The 17,661-nt window shown below is 38.7% G+C and overlaps 2 pseudogenes; both read right to left on the reverse strand.

Annotated features, from left to right (window-relative positions):
* Positions 1-6,344: 6,344 nt before the first annotated feature.
* LOC112806968 (centrosomal protein of 19 kDa-like) lies at positions 6,345-6,840 on the reverse strand (annotated as a pseudogene).
* Positions 6,841-10,468: 3,628 nt separating this feature from the next.
* LOC112807043 (vomeronasal type-1 receptor 1-like) lies at positions 10,469-11,383 on the reverse strand (annotated as a pseudogene).
* Positions 11,384-17,661: the final 6,278 nt, after the last annotated feature.

The following is a 17,661-nucleotide window of genomic DNA, read 5'->3' on the forward strand; positions in this document are numbered from 1 at the left end:
GGGCTCCCTGCTCAGCGGGAAGCCTGCTTCGCCCTCTCCCACTCCCCCTGCTTGTGTTCCTGCTCTCGCTGTCTCTCTCTGTCAAATAAATAAATAAAATCTTTAAAAAAAAAAGAAATTACTAAAAATCTTTAAAAGTACAGACCAATATCTCTAATGAGCATAGATGCAGAAATCCTCCACAAAATATTAGCAAACCAAATCAAACAATACATTTTTTAAAAAATCATTCACCACAATCATTTGGAATTTATTCATGGGCTGCAAGGGTGGTTCAATACTCAAAATCAACATGATACATCACATCAACAAGAGAAAGGATAAAAACGTGATCATTTCAATAGATGCAGGAAAAGCATTTGACAAAGTACAACATCCATTCATGATACAGGATAAAAACCCTCAACAAAGTAGATTTAGAGGGAACATACCTCAACATAATAAAGGCCATGTATGCAAAGCCCACAGGTAACATCATACTCAATAGTGAAGAACTGAGAGCTTTTCCTTTAACATTGAGAACAAGGATGTCTACTCTCACTACTTTTATTCAACATAGTACTGGAAGTCCTAGACACAGCAATCAGAGAAGAAAAAGAAATAAAAGGCTCTAAATCAGTAAGGGAAAAGTAAAACTTTCACTATTTACAGATGGCATGATACCATATATAGAAAAGCCTAAAGACTCCACCAAAACTAAAACAAAAACAAAAGCACTAGAACTGATAAATGAATTCAGTAAGGTCACAGGATACAAAACCAATATACAGAAATCTGTTGCATTTCTATATACTACTACGAATAATTCCAATTATCCTATTACTATTATATTCTAATTTAAATAATTCTAATACACTAATAGTGGAAAGAGAGATTAAGAAAACAATTCTATTTTCAATTGTACCAAAAATAATAAGATACCTAGGAATAAACTTAACCAAGGAGGTTAAAGACCTGTACTCTTAAAGCTATAAAACATTGATGAAAGAAAATGAAGACAACACAAGCAAATGGAAAGATTTTCCATACTTATGGAAACAAATATTGCTAAAATGTCCATACCACCCAAAGCAATCTACAGATTTAACGCAATCCCTATCAAAATGCCAACATCATTTTTCACAGAACCAGAATAAATCCTAAAATTTGTATGGAACCACAAAAGACCCTGAATAGCCAAAGCAGTCTTAAGAAAGAAGAACAAAATTGTATCACAATTCCAGATATCAAGATATACTACAAACCTGTAGTAATCAAAACATTGTGGTACTGGCACAAAAAGAGACACATAAATTAAAGGAACAGAATAGAGAGCCTCATATAAACCCATGATTATGTGGTCAATTAATCTCTGACAAAGGAGGCAAGAATATGTGATGGGAAAATGACAGTCTCTTCAACAAATGGCCTTGGGAAAACCAGACAGCTACATGGAAAAGAATGAAACTAGACCACTTTCTTACACCATACACAAAAATAAATTCAAAATGGATTAAATACATAATTGTGAGACCTGAAACCATTAAAATCCTAGAAGAGAGTCTGACATCAGGCATAGCAACATTTTTCTAGATGTCTCCTGAGGCAAGGGACACAAAAGCAAAAATAAACTATTGGGATTACATCAAAATAAAAAGTTTTTGCACAACAAAGGAAAACATCAAAACAACTAAGAGACAAGCTACTGAATGGGAGACGATATTTGCAAATGATATATCCAATAAAGGATTACTATCCAAAATATATAAGGAATTTATACAACTCACCACCAAAAAAACAAATAATCCAATTAAAAAATGGGCAAAAGACATTTCTCCAAAGAAGACATCCAGAGGCCAACAGGCACATGAAAAGATGCTCAACATCACTCATCAGCAGGGCAATGCAAATCAAACCACAATGAAATATCACCTCACACCTGTCAGAATGGCTAAAATAAAAAATATAAGAAACAACAAGTGTTGTTGAGGATGTGGAGAAAAAGGAACCCTTGTATACTGTTGGTGGGAACGCAGACTGGTGCAACCACTGTGGAAAACAGTATGGAGTTTCCTCAAAAAATTAAAATTAGAATTGTCATATGATTCAGTAATTCCACTACTGGGTATTTACCCAAAGAATATGAAAACACTAATTAAAAAATATATATGCACCACTATGTTTATTAGAGCATTATTTACAACAGCCAAATTACAGAAGCAACCTAAGTGGTGGTCATTAATAGATGAATGGATAAAGAAGAGGTTATAACTATATATAATGGAATATTTCTCAGCCACAAAAAAGAATGAAATCTTGCCATTTGCAATGACGAGAATGGATCTAAAGGGTATAAGGCTAAGTGAAATAAGTCAGTCTGAGAAAGGCAAATACCATATGATTTCACTCATATGTGGAATTTAAGAAACAAAACAAACAAAGAAAAAAGAGACAAACCAAAAAACAGAAAACAAACTGATGGTTACCAGAGGGGAGGTGGGTGGGGAGATGGGTGAAATAGGTGAAGAGATTAAGAGTACACGTACTATGATGAGCCCTGAGTTGTATAGAATTGTTGAATCACCATATTGTACACATGAAATTCATATAACACTGTATGTTAACTATACTGGAATTTTATTTTTTTATTTAATTTAATTTTATTATGTTAGTCACCATACAGTACATAATTAGTTTTTCATGTAGTGTTCCATGATTCATTGTTTTCGTATAACACCCAGTGCTCCATGCAAAATGTGCCCTCCTTAATACCCATCACTGGGCTAACCCATCCCCCCACACCCCTCCCCTCTAAAACCCTCAGTTTGTTTCTCAGAGTCCATAGTCTCTCATGGTTCATCTCCTCCTCCAATTTCCCCCCCTTCATTTTTTCCCTTCCTTCTCCCAATGGTCTCCATGCTATTCCTTATGTTCCACAAATAAGTGAAACCATATGATAACTGACTTTCTCCGCTTGACTTATTTCACTTAGCATAATCTCCTCCAGTCTCATCCATGTGGATGTAAAAGTTGGGTATTCATCCTTTCTGATGGCTGAGTAATATTCCATTGTATATATGGACCACATCTTCTTTATCCCTTCATCTGTTGAAGGGCATCTCAGCTCTTTCCACAGTTTGGCTATTGCGGACATTGCTGCTATGAACGTTGGGGTGCATATGGCCCTTCTTTTCACTACATCTGTGTCTTTGGGTAAATACCCAGGAGTGCAATTGCTGGGTCATAGGGTAGCCCTATTTTTAATTTTTTGAGGCACCTCCACACTGTTTTCCAAAGTGGCTGTACCAACTTGCATTCCCACCAACAGTGTAAGAGGGTTCCCCTTTCTCCACAACCTCTCCAACATTGGTTGTTTCTTGCCTTGTCCATTTTTGCCATTCTAACTGGTATAAGGTGGTATCTCAATATGGTTTTGATTTGAATTTCCCTGATGGCTAATGATGATGAACATTTTTTCATGTGTCTGTTAGCCATTTGTATGTCTCCTTTTGAGAAGTGTCTGTTCATGTCTTCTGCCCAGTTTTTTACTTGATTATTTGTTTTTTGGGTGTTGAGTTTGAGAAGTTCATTATAGATCTTGGATATCAGCGCTTCGTCTGTAGTGTCATTTGCAAATATCTTCTCCCATTCTGTGGGTTACATTTTTGTTTTGTTGACTGTTTCCTTTGCTGTGCAGAAGCTTTTTATCTTGATCAAGTCCCAAAAGTTCATTTTTGCTTTTGTTTCACTTGCCTTTGGAGATGTATCTTGAAAGAAGTTGCTGTGGCCGATGTCAAAGAGGTTACTGCTGATGTTCTCCTCTAGGATTTTGATGGGATTCCTGTCTCACATTGAGATCTTTCATCCATTTTGAGTTTATCTTTGTGTATGGTGTTAGAGAATGGTCGAGTTTCATTCTTCTGCATGTGGCTGTCCAATTTTCCCAGCACCATTTATTGAAGAAACCGTCTTTTTTCCATTGCATATTTTTTCCTGCTTTGTCAAAGATTATTTGACCATAGAGTTGAGGGCCCATATCTGGGCTCTCTATTCTGTTCCATTGGTCTGTATGACTGTTTTTGTGCCAGTACCAAGCTGTCTTGGTGATCACAGCTTTGTAATATAGTTTGAAATTGGGCAATATGATGCCCCCAGCTTTGTTTTTCTTTTTCAACATTTCCGTGGCGATTTGGGTCTTTTCTGATTCCATACAAATTTTAGGATTGTTTGTTCCAGCACTTTGAAAAATGTCATGGGAATTTTGATCGGGATGGCATTGAAGGTACAGATTGCTCTGGGCAGCAGAGACATTTTAACAATGTTACTTGAGCTGGTTAAGTTGGAAGGAAGTGAGAATTTGGTTATCATTACAAAATAAAAACTGTTTCCATAGGTCAGCTGTATCACAGTTAACAGAATGAAGTAACTATTCAAAAAATGCTTTCACAGAACAAGAGCCAAATGACAAACTCTTAGGCATGATCTACATAGCCTATAATCTCCTTCACGATCTGCTTGGTCCATTTCTCTGATCCCATCTTCTACCATTCTTCATATTACCTAATATATTTCTTTTTTACAAATGTGTACAGTTTTATTTAATGAATATTAACTCCCTTGAAGAAAACAATTTCTTCCAATTAAACAGTATAATAAGATGAAAGATGTAGTTGTACACATTTAACCTGGTTCAACAAAGATTTTGTAGATTTTATAGAACCAAAGATCTCATAGGTCCAAACTCATGAACAGGCCTAAACTGTCAATGCCTATTGTTATTCATTATCGGTAGATTTCCCATTTTACAAACAAACCTCTTTATTTATGGGAAGAGCTTCAGGGCTTCAGAATGTCTTTAGCAAGTATTTTTTCCTGATCCTGAAGGGGCAGAATTCCCCTCTTGTTCATCAAATGACACCCACGTGCAGTTGCAGGGCATTCTGCAGGGCTACTCTTCTACTCCAGGGTTAAATACATAACAAACAGACAAAAAAATACATAACAAACAGAGCTAAATACATATAAAGACATAATTCATATTAAATGCTTAAGAGTGTTTCTGTTTTCTTCATATAACGGAAATGATAGTATTACCCTATGCCATAAGTTTGAGGATTATGAGACAATAAATGTCGAGGACTTATGTGCCAGGTCCATAATACATCACAAATGCTAATTAACATTGTTACTATCACTGTGAAATATAAAACTTCAATAAATGGATATCATATATAAAAATATTACTAGATAGGAAAATTCCATATTGAAAAGATGGTAATAATCCCCCTACTTATTTGTAAAGTTAATGTAAACATTTTTCAAAATTCCAGGAAGATTTTTTTGAAGGGAAAGTCTGATGAATTGATTCTGAATCTTGTCTGAAAGAATAAAATAGCCAAGAAAATTTTGAGGGGGAAAAAGACATACTGCATAGAGGATAATCCCCTGATAACCATATATGCCCTCTAATCTTATCAAACTATAAATTGCTTACTGTTCCTCAAATAAAATGTTCTAATCCCTATCTCTTGACCACTGCCCTCCTCTCCCTTTTTTCTCCTGGTTTCTGTCATCTGGAATTCCATATAAATTTCTAACCAAACACTACCATTTAGGGACAGAGTCTTCCCTGACTTCTCTACCCTCTTTAACTTTTATCAAGCATTTGGCTGTAATCTTTTTTCTGCCTAATACTGTTAATTAGCTATTCACAAGTTTTTTATTTATCTTCCAATTAAACTGTAAACTCCAATTTTATTTGTCAGAGAGAGCACAAGCAGGGAAAGTGGCAGAGGCAGAGGGAGAAGCAGGTTCCCCACTGAGCAAGGAGCCGGATGTGAGACTCGATCCCAAGACCTTGGGATCATGACCTGTGCCAAAGGCAGACACTTAACCTACTAAGACACGCAGGCATCCCTAGATGGTAAGCTCCTTTTTTTTTTTTTTTAAAGATTTTATTTGTCAGAGAGAGAGCGAGAAAGCGTATAAGCATGGGGAGCGGCAGGCAGAGAGAGAAGCTGGCTCCCCACTGAGCAGAGAGCCGGATGTAGGACTCGATCCCAGGACCCTGGGATCATGACCTGAGCCGAAGGCAGATGTTTAACCGACTGAGCCACCCAGGTGTCCCAGATTGTAAGCTCTTTCAAGGCAGATTCCTATACTCAGTTTTCCCTGAATTCCTCATGCATCTACATAGTAGATACTCCTCATGTCCTGGTTTTGGAAAGTAACCCCATAGTCAATCCAAATATGACCAAACGTGTACATTTAGTGTTCCTTACAGATTTTTCTAGAACAATGTTTATATATTTTTTGTATAAACATAGATTTTCTGCTGCCCCAATATATTTTTTTAGTTTTTTATATCAGAACTCATCAGCTGATTCTGTGTCTGAGCCACAAGACTGCAGTTCATCTTGCAGGAACTCAGCTTCAGTGTCATAAACAAAATTTGGATCATCCTTCTTCTGATTTTTCTCAAAAAGTTCATCCATGATGCTCTTTCTTTTGGCAAGTTCTTTGTCATCTAGTTTGTTCAAGTCTTCCACAGGATCAGTGGTTGTTTCCTGTTGAATTTGTTACACTGTTTTTGACAGACTTTGCCCCCACAAGTAACCTCATAAAAAAGTGAGTAACTTCTCTAGATGTCTCAGGGATACTTATTCCAGGTAATTCTTGTGTTGTGGATTATTCTTTAATTGTTCAGCAGCTCTGCTGCAATCTGAAAACTTTGAAAAGCTTCAGACGCATGATGCATTGGTGACTTTCCCCCTTCATTTCATTCTCACAGATTAAGATAAGAGCTGGAGGCTGGAACCTAATTCCACATTTCTTTGCAGTGCACGTCATTTTCACATACATATTCACATTCACATTCCTCTGGGTAAATCAGAGGAAATCTGATGAAAATGCGTTAGTCACATAATGACTTCCTGCTGGAAGTGGAGGTGGAGACAGGGAGCTCCCCGATCCAGCTCACAGGACTGAGCCTGGGGGTCGGGCATAGCTAATATATTTCAATTATATTTGCCAGTGTATCATTTAGAGAGGCATTTGCTAGAATAGCAAGTAAACCCTCAACACTAGCTTAAATACATATATTTTGGTCAAATAAATGATCAGGGTTTATCTATTATGACTGTTAACTGCTCAGTTATAGGAGGTTTCATGTTACATTTCTATTCTCATGCCAATTTTATTTTTTTTATTTTCTTATGTTATGTTAATAACCATACATTACATCATTAGTTTTTGATGTAGTGTTCCATGATTCATTGTTTGCATATAACACCCAATGCTCCATTCAGTACGTGCCCTCCTTAATACCCATCACCAGGCTAACCCATCCCCCCACCCCCCTCCCCTCTAGAACGCTCAGTTTGTTTCTCAGAGTCCATAGTCTCTCATGGTTCATCTCCTCCTCCGATTTCCCCCCCTTCATTTTTCCCTTCCTGCTATCTTCTTTTTTTTTTTTAACATATAATGTATTATTTGTTTCAGAGGTACAGGTCTGTGATTCAACAGTCTTACACAATTCACATGCTCACCATAGCACATACCCTCCCCGATGTCTATCAACCAGCCACCCCCCATCCCCACCACTCCAGCAAACCTCAGTTTGTTTCCTGAGATTAAGAATTCCTCATATTAGTGAGATCATATGATACATCTCTTTCTCTGATTGAGTTATTCCGCTCAGGATAATACCCTCCCATTCCATCCACGTCGTTGCAAATGACAAGACTTCATTCCTTTTGATGGCTGCATAATATTCCATTGTGTGTGTGTGTGTGTGTGTGTGTGTGTGTGTGTGTGTGTGTGTGTGTATACCACATCTTTATCCATTCATCTGTTGATGGACATCTTGGCTCTTTCCATAGTTTGGCTATTGTGGACATTGCTGCTATAAACATCAGGGTGCATGTACCCCCTTGGATCCCTACATTTGTATCTTTGGGGTAAATACCCAGTAGTGCAATTGCTGGGTCGTCTCATACCAATTTTAATTTTCTCAAATTAGAATTAATGTATTTTAATATGCTTGGCTTCTCCATGTACAAATTATTTATTCATTCCCAAATTTTCAATAGAACATGTCAGGAATTCCATCAATTTAATTTTCTTCTTCAATACATTCCTCTACCTCAAGTTTGACTGTGTAATCTCTAGGCTGGTGTATGGCTGTTAACCTAGGTTTGCCTTTCTCTACCACTGAACAGATCTCATTAGCATTTTGGGTGGGTTGAATCTCCAGTTTCCAGGGTCCATATTGTCTTACTTACTGTCTTCACTTACTTTACAGAGTTTTGCCTTCAGTAATTCCTGGAAAAGCATTAATAGAACATTTTGAGAACTTGCCTTCCTGAAAATATCTCTATTCTAAATCATCCCTGAGTTTAGTTTGACAGGTATCCAATTTTAGTTTAGAAATCGTTATTTCAGAAGTTTGGCAGCATTGCTCCCTTGCCTTCCAGTTTTCAATGTTGCTCTTTAGAAATCTGAGCCAGTTTAATTTTTCTCCCTTCGGATATGACCTGTTGTTTGCTTTCCAGAATCTTTAGGAATCTGTTTTTTCTTCCCTCCAATATTTTTTTCTCTTTCCAAGTTTTTATTTAAATTCTAGTTAACATACAGTGTAATATTAGTTTCAGGTGTAGAATTTAGTGATTTGTCACTTACATACAACACCCAGTGCTCATCACAAGTGCCTTCCTTAATACCCATCACCTATATAACCCATCCTCCTGCCCACCTCCCCTCCAAACCAACCATCAGATTGTTCTCTGTAGTTAAGAATCTGTTTCTTGCTTTGCCTCTCTTTCTTTCCCCCCACCATGTTCATTTGTTTTGTTTCTTAAATTCCACATCTGAATGAAATATATATAGTGGAATATTACTCAGCCATAAAAAAGAATAAAATCTTGCCATTTGCAATGACATGGATGGAGCTAGAGAGTATTATTCTCCCAATATTTGAAATTTAGATATTGGCATATTTTAATTCACTTCCCATTAAACAAATGAGCCTTTTAGTCTGTAAATGGATATGACAAAACTTCTTGTATAATTTCTCTGATATTTTTCTCTTCTCCATGTTTATATTTCTTTCTCCTAGGGTATCTATTATTCAGATATTCACTGCCAGAAAAGTTTTGCTATTTTTCTAATGTTTCTAAGTTCGTTTCCCTTCTTCCAATTTCCTAGAGGTTGCTCCATATTACCTTCCAACCACTCTGCTGAGTACTTTATCTCTTCTGTCATGGTCCTAATTCCAGAAAGGTCCTTTTAGTCTTCTATCATTCATTTTAATAGCATCCTACCCTTACCTATGCTTGCAACAGTTTCATATCTCATCAACAATATTACTTACAAATTGTAGAACTTTTTCTACTTCCTTAATATGGTTTGTTTTTTCCATGTTACTATCCCTTCCCCACCCCCATCTGTTTGTCTTTGTGTTTTTCTTTCAAGGTAGAATGTTTCTTCAAGTGCTTGCTGGTCTTTGGCTGATTGATATTAAAGGATAAGGTCTTTATTTTTTTAATTAATTAATTAATTTACTTTTTGAGAGAGAGAGAGCAGGGCGAGGGGCGGAGGGAAAAGGTGAGAGAAAATTTCAAGCAGGCTCCACCCTCAGTGCAGTGCCCAATGCCAAGATCGACATGCAGCTCAATCTCACACCCCTGAGATCATGACCTGAGCTGAAGTCAAGAGTTGGACACTTAACCGACTGAGCCACCCAGGTGCCCCAAAGGATGAGGCCTTTAAAAGCACATTCAAATCATGCATGGTAGGGCATGAAGAGTATCAGGTGGGCCTTCCATTAGTATTATTATATAGGCCCTGCCATCTCATTAGGGTAACCCCAAGTGTTAATATAAGTGAGCCCTTTTTTCTTGGATTATGCAGTTTCTGCAGAGAAGAAAACATATTAATGCATTTAGAAAACTAAATCACACGACTGAAACCTCACATTGAAAAACAACCAGGATAGGGGCGCCTGGCTCAGTCGGTTAAGCATCTGCCTTTGGCTCAAGTCATGATCCCAGGGTCCTGGGATCAAGACCCTCATTGGGCTCCCTGCTCAGTGGGAAGCCTGCTTCTCCCTCTCCCTCTGCCTGCCTTGCTCTCTCTGTCAAATAAATAAAATCTTGAAAGAAAGAAAGAAAGAAAGAAAGAAAGAAAGAAAGAAAGAAAGAAAGAAAGGGAAGAAAAGAAAAAGAAAGAAAGAAAGAAAGAAAGAAAGAAAGAAAGAAAGAAAGAAAGAAAGAAAGAAAGAGAAAGAAAGAAAGAAAGAGAGAGAGAGAAGGAAGGAAGGAAGGAAGGAAGGAAGGAAGGAAGGAAGGAAGGAAGGAAGGAAAAGAAAAGAAAAGAAAAGAAAGAAAAACAACCAGGATAAATTTTAAATGAGTCTACAGTTAGACCCACAGTTGTCAAATATTTTGTACTTAAAAATTTGTTGAATGAATGGTAGTTGTTTGTAAAGAGACTATCTGGAGATTTTTATCTTACAACTGACAAAGTAGATTCTTAAGATTTGAATGTCATGGCTGATGAAGAGATAGGGGCTGAAAGCTGGAAAACAAGCAGCCAGGAATGCACTGATGTTCATGAGTTGCAGGCTTTGGGTGACAAAGCAAGTCATATAGAGTGATAAGATGGAGGATGGAAAATAAAAAGAAACAAATGAGCTCACCAGAAGCAGGACAGTGTGAGTGGCAGTGGTCTCTGGGGAGGCTCTAGAAGAGAGACTGGTGTGGCGAAGGTATTGGACTCTGCTTATGTCTTTGCAGGAAGAGCACTATGGAGCCACTGGCCCAACCCTTTGGTCCCAAACACAAAATATGAAGGAAGGTAAAGAGGAATGCATAGAGCTTATGGATGAATCAGACCCTCCTGTAGTACACAGTCCAAAATTCATTTTTGTAATGTTTATAGTATTCCCTGGATGAGTCACTTTCACTGGCACAGCAATATTTATCAGGAGATGAAGAATCCAACAGAGGCAACAGAAGGGTTGAACAAATCTAGGAGCCTTCAGTTTCAGTACTTCCCACCTGGAATTTTTAGGACTAATAGTGATAGCCTGGAAGCCACTCAAAAGGCAGGTGGTGCATAGAGAAACCCCTCGGGCCACCCTGTGAGTATAAAAGGTAATCTTGCACACAGCTTCTCCCAGGAAATAGTCCAAACAAAAAGCTGCCAGTGTCTGAGTGATTCCCCTAGAGAGAAGGACTAGAAGGTTGGCTGAGGCCAATTGGTTGAGAATTAGATCTGTAGGTCTCTGAGTATATTTAGTGAATCAAGTTAATATATAAAAACAATGGGATAAGAAATTCCCTAGAAGCCCAACTACAGTCTGGAAGAGGAGGAGAATCCCCATTACCAACTCATAAGAAGGCATAATGTCAATGTCCAAAAGGAGTTTCAAAGCCAGATTATCTAGAGAGAAAGAATGTGTGTATTACTTCCCTTAGTGTGGCAAATTCAATATTAACAAATTTCACCTTTACTCATATTTGCAAAATCCTACTTCATATTATTGGATACACAAATATTGATTCAAACTACTCTGAAAAAGTAAACTGGTTTACTGGTAAACTTCCTTCCAAGTATATATGATTTGCTAGCATTTTATTTAGGATATGTGGATGCATATTTATGAATGACATTTTTCTAAACATACGCTACACAATAGCAGAAAATGGCCCCAATATTTCGCTTCCCTTTCCCACTCTGTAGTTTAAATATTTTAAAGGGAGGTGGACGGGGGAATGGAGTAACTGGGTGATGGGCATTAAGGAGGGCACATGATGTGATGAGCACTGGGTGTTACATGCAACTAATGAATCATTGAACACTACATCGAAAACTAATGATGTACTCCATGTTGGCTATTGGATTTAAATAAAAATAAATAAATAAATAGGCTTAAGACTCCATCTCCTGAGATAAGATGGCGGAGGAGTAGGGGACCCTATTTCAGCTGGTCTCCAGAATTGAGCTGGATATCTACCAGACCACTCTGAGCACCCACAAAATCAGCCTGAGATGTAAGATCTGGATCTCTACAAACAGAATATCTTGGGCGATTGGTTTCCAAGCTACGCAGCAGGGAGCAGTGAGTCCCGGGGCAGATATCGGAGGATAAACGGCAGCAGGAGGGAGCCTGGCTGTGGGGATCCTACACCGCTGGTGAGCAACAGCCTCGCTTGCTGGGGATGGGGCACAGACTCACAGACCTTTAGGACTTTAGGGCAGCCCCCGGGGCAGAATCCCGGAGCGGCGGGGTCACGCGTGCGATCTGGGGGTGGCTGGTGGTTTTAGAAGCACAAAGGGCAGAGACATGCCCTGACCTGGAGGCAGGACTGGGAGTGCTGCGGAGGGGCACACAACCCAGGATGCTGCCGTTTATAGCAGCACAGACAGAAACGAAGACATTGTGGCCTGCAGAGCTCACTGAAGAACAGACTGCAATCTCTCTGCTCTGAGGCAGAGGGTTGGAAACGGCCTCTTCTGCTCTGACTCTCGGAAGAGACACGGAAAGCCGCCAGAGAACAAAAGCCCCAAAAAACTGATTCCCGCTGAGACCATCCCCCACCACAGGGGGGCAGGGCAACTCTGCCCAAACAGGGTTGCCTGAGTAACAGCATGGCAGGCCCCTCCACCAGAAGACAGGCTGGGAAAACAAGAGGCCAGCAACCCTAAGGTCCATAGAAAACAGGTGCATCTTGCTTGGGTTCTGGTCAATAATTTGGACTCTATACATTCCCTCAACCACCCATCAACAGAATGACTAGGAGGAGGAACCCCCAAAATAGAAAAGACTCAGAGATTGTGACTTATGCCACAGATTTACAAATGGATGCAGATATAACCAAGATGTCGGAGATGGAATTCAGGCTAGCAATTGTGAAGACAATAGCTAGAATGGAGAAATCAATTAATGGCAACATAGAGTCTCTAAGGGCAGAAATGAAAGCTGAATTGGCAGAACTTAAAAATGCTATCAATGAGATCCAATCCAATCTAGATAATCTAACAGCTAGGGTAACTGAAGCAGAAGAATGAATAAGCGACCTGGAAGAAAATATAATAGATAAAAAGGGAAAAGAGGAGGCCAGGGAAAAACAACTCAGAATCCATGAAAATAGAATCAGAGAAATAAGTGACACCATGAAGCGTTCCAATGTCAGAATAATTGGAATCCCGGAGGGAGTGGAGAGAGAGAGGACTAGAAGATGTATTTGAGCAAATCGTAGCTGAGAACTTCCCTAATCTGGGGAATGAAACAAACATTCGTGTCCTAGAGGCAGAGAGGGCCCCTCCCAAGATCAAGGAAAACAGGCCAACACCGCAGCATGTAATAATAAAACTCGCAAATCTTAGAACGAAGGAAACCATCTTAAGGGCAGTTAGGGGGAAGAGATTCCTTACATACAGAGAGAGGAATATCAGAATAACGTCAGACCTGTCCACAGAGACCTGGCAAGCCAGAAAGGCCTGGCAAGATATATTCAGGGTACTATACAAGAAGAACATGCAGCCAAGAATACTTTATCTGGCAAGGCTGTCGTTTAGAATGGATGGAGAGATGCAGAGCTTCCAAGACCAGCAGAAACGGAAAGAATATGTGACCACTAAGCCAGCCCTGCAAGAAATATTAAAGGGGCTTCTATAAAAGGAGAAAGACCCCAAGAGTGATATACAACAGAAATTTACAGGGACAATCTATAAAAACAACATCTTTGCAGGCAACATGATGACAATTAATTCATATCTTTCAATAATCACTCTCAACGTGAATGGCCTAAATGCTCCCATAAAATGGTACAGGGTTGCAGATTGGATAAAAAGACAGGACCCATCCATATGCTGTCTACAAGACACTCATATTGAACTTAAAGATACATCCAGACTGAAAGTGAAGGGATGGAGATCCATCTTCCATGCCAGCGGACCTCAGAAGAAAGCTGGTGTAGCAATTCTTATATCAGACAAATTAGATTTTAAACTAAAGTCTGTAGTTAGACACAGAAGGACATTATATCATTCTTAAAGGGTCTATCCAACAAGAAGATCTAACAATTGTAAATATCTATGCCCCCAACATGGGAGCAGCCATCTACAGAAGCCAACTGTTAACCAAAATAAAGAGTCATATTGATAACATACGTTAATTGTAGGAGACCTCAATACTCCACTCTCAGCAATGGACAGATCATCTAAGCAAAAAATCAACAAGGAAACAAGAGCTTTGAATGATACATTGGACCAGATGGACCTCATAGATATATACAGAATGTTCCACCCTAAAACAACAGAATACTCATTCTTCTCGAGCACACATGGAACTTTCTCCAGAATAGACCACACACTCAGTCACAAATCAGGTCTCAACCAATACCAAAAGATTGAGATTATTTCTTGCATATTCTCAGACCACAAAGCTTTAAAACTGGAACTCAATCACAAGAAAAAAATTGGCAGAAATTCAAACACTTGGAAGCTAAAGACCACTTTGCTCAAGAATGTTTGGGTCCACCAGGAAATCAAAGAAGAACTTAAACAACTCATGAAAATCAATGAGAACGAAAACACATCAGTCCAAAACCTATGGGATATTGCAAAGGCGGTCCTAAGGGGGAAATGCATAGCCATCCAAGCCTCACTCAAAAAAAATACAAAAATCCTGAATTCACCAACTAACTCTACACCTTAAAGAACTAGAGAAAAAGCAACAAACGATGCCTAAGCCATGCATTAGAAGAGAAATAATTAAAGTTAGAGCAGAGATCAATGAATTAGAAACCAGAAACACAGTAGATCAGATCAACAAAACTAGAAGTTGTTTCTTTGAAAGAATTAATAATATCGATAAACCACTGGCCAGACTTATCCAAAAGAAAAGAGAAAGGACCCAAAGTAATAAAATTATGAATGAAAGGGGAGAGATCACGACTAACACCAAGGAAATAGAAACAATTATTAGAAATTATTATCAACAACTATATGCCAATAAAGTGAGCAATCTGGATGAAATGGATGCCTTTCTGGAAACCTATAAGCTGGCAAGACTGAAACAGGAAGAAATTGACAACCTGAATAGGCCAATAACCAGTAACGAGATTGAAGCAGTGATCAAAAACCTCCCAAAAAACAAGAGTCCAGGGCCTGATGGATTCCCTGAGGAATTCTACCAAACATTCAAAGAAGAAATAATACCTATTCTACTGAAGCTGTTTCAAAAAATAGAAACAGAAGGAAAACATCCACACTCATATATGAGGCCAGCATTACCTTAATCTCCAAACCAGGCAAAGACCCCATCAAAAAGGAGAATTTCAGACCGATATCCCTGATGAATATGGATTCCAAAATCCTCAACAAAATCCTAGCTAATAGGAGCCAACAATACATTAAAAGGATCATCCACCACGACCAAGTGGGATTTATCCCCGGGATGCAAGGGTGGTTCAACATTCACAAATCAATCAGTGTGATAGAACACATTAATAAGAGGAGGGAGAAGAACCATATGGTCCTCTCAATTGATGCAGAAAAACCATTTGACAAAATACAACATCCTTTCCTGATTAAAACTCTTCAAAGTATAGGGATAGAGGGAACATTCCTCAAGTTCATAAAATCCATCTATGAAAAACCCACAGCAAATATCATCCTCAATGGGGAAAAGCTGAGAGCATTTCCCTTAAGATCAGGAACAGGTCAAGGATGCCCACTCTCGCCACTATTATTCAACATAGTACTAGAAGTCCTAGCAACAGCAATCAGACAACAAAAAGAAATAAAAGGTATTCAAATTGGCAAAGAAGAAGTCAAACTCTCTCTTTTCGCAGACGACGTGATACTTTATGTGGAAAACCCAAAAGGCTCCACCCCCAAATTACTAGAACTCATACAGCAATTCAGTAATGTGGTAGGATACAGAATCAATGCACAGAAATCAGCTGCTTTCTTATACACTAACAACGCAACTGTAGAAAGAGAAATTAGAGAAATGATTCCATTTACAATAGCACCAAAAACCATAAGATAACTCGGAATAAACCTAACCAAAGAGGTAAAGGATCTATACTCTAGGAACTACAGAACACTCATGAAAGAAATTGAAGAAGACACAAAAAGATGGAAAAATATTCCATGCTCATGGATCGGAAGAATAAACACTGTTAAAATGTCTATGCTACCCAGAGCAATCTATACCTTCAATGCCATCCTGATCAAAATTCCCATAACATTTTTCAAAGTGCGGGAACAAACAATCCTAAAATTTGTACAGAATCAGAAAAGACCCCGAATCGCCAAGGAAATGTTGAAAAAGAAAAACAAAGCTGGGGGCATCACCAATTTCAAGCTATATTACAAAGCTGTGATCACCAAGACAGCATGGTACTGGCACAAAAACAGACATATAGACCAATGGAACAGAATAGAGAACCCAGATATGGACCCTCAGCTCTATGGTCAAATAATCTTCGACAAAGCTGGAAAAAACATGCAATGGAAAAAAGACAAGTCACTTCAATAAATGGTGCTGGGAAATTGGACAGCCACATGCAGAAGAAGGAAACTCGACCATTCTCTAACACCACACACAAAGATAAACTCAAAATGGATGAAACACCTTAATGTGAGACAGGAATCCCATCAAAATCCTAGAGGAGAACATAAGCAGTAACCTGTTTGACATTGCCCACAGCAACTTCTTTCAAGATACATCTCCAAAAGCCAGTGAAACAAAAGCAAAAATGAACTTTTGGGATTTGATCAAGATAAAAAGCTTCTGCACAGCAAAGGAAACAGTTAACAAAACAAAGAGGCAACCCACAGAATGGGAGAAGATATTTGCAAATGACACTACAGATAAAGGGCTGGTATTCAAGATCTACAAAGAACTTCTCAAACTCAACACCCAAAAAACAAATAATCAAGTCAAAAAATGGGCAGAAGATATGAAAAGACACTTCTCTGAAGAAGACATACAAATGGCTAACAGACACATGAAAAAAAGTTCCTCATCATTAGCCATCAGGGAAATTCAAATCAAAACCATATTGAGATACCACCTTACACCAGTTAGAATGGCAAAAATGGGCAGGGAAAGAAACAACCAATGTTGGAGAGGTTGTGGAGAAAGGGGAACCCTCTTACACTGTTGGTGGGAATGCAAGTTGGTACAGCCACTTTGGAAAACAGTGTGGAGGTTTCCTCAAAAATTTAAAAATAGAGCTACCCTATAAGCCAGCAATTGCACTCCTGGGTATTTACCCCAAAGACACAGATGTGGTGAAAAGAAGGGCCATATGCACCCCAACGTTCGTAGCAGCAATGTCCGCAATAGCCAAACTGTGGAAAGAGCCGAGATGCCCTTCAACAGATGAATGGATAAAGAAGATGTGGTCCATATATACAATGGAATATTACTCCGCCATCAGAAAGGATGAATACCCAACTTTTACATCCACATGGATGAGACTGGAGGAGATTATGCTAAGTGAAATAAGTCAAGCAGAGAAAGTCAATTATCATATGGTTTCACTTATTTGTGGAACATAAGGAACAGCATGGAGGACATTAGAAGGAAGGGAAAAATGAAGGGGGGGGAATCGGAGGGAGAAATGAACCATAAGACACTATGGACTCTGAGAAACAGGGTTT

The sequence above is a fragment of the Callorhinus ursinus genome, unplaced genomic scaffold, assembly GCF_003265705.2.
Source record: "Callorhinus ursinus isolate GAN/ISIS: 27379988/994484 unplaced genomic scaffold, GSC_fseal_2.0 scaffold71, whole genome shotgun sequence".
Taxonomy (NCBI): domain Eukaryota; kingdom Metazoa; phylum Chordata; class Mammalia; order Carnivora; family Otariidae; genus Callorhinus; species Callorhinus ursinus.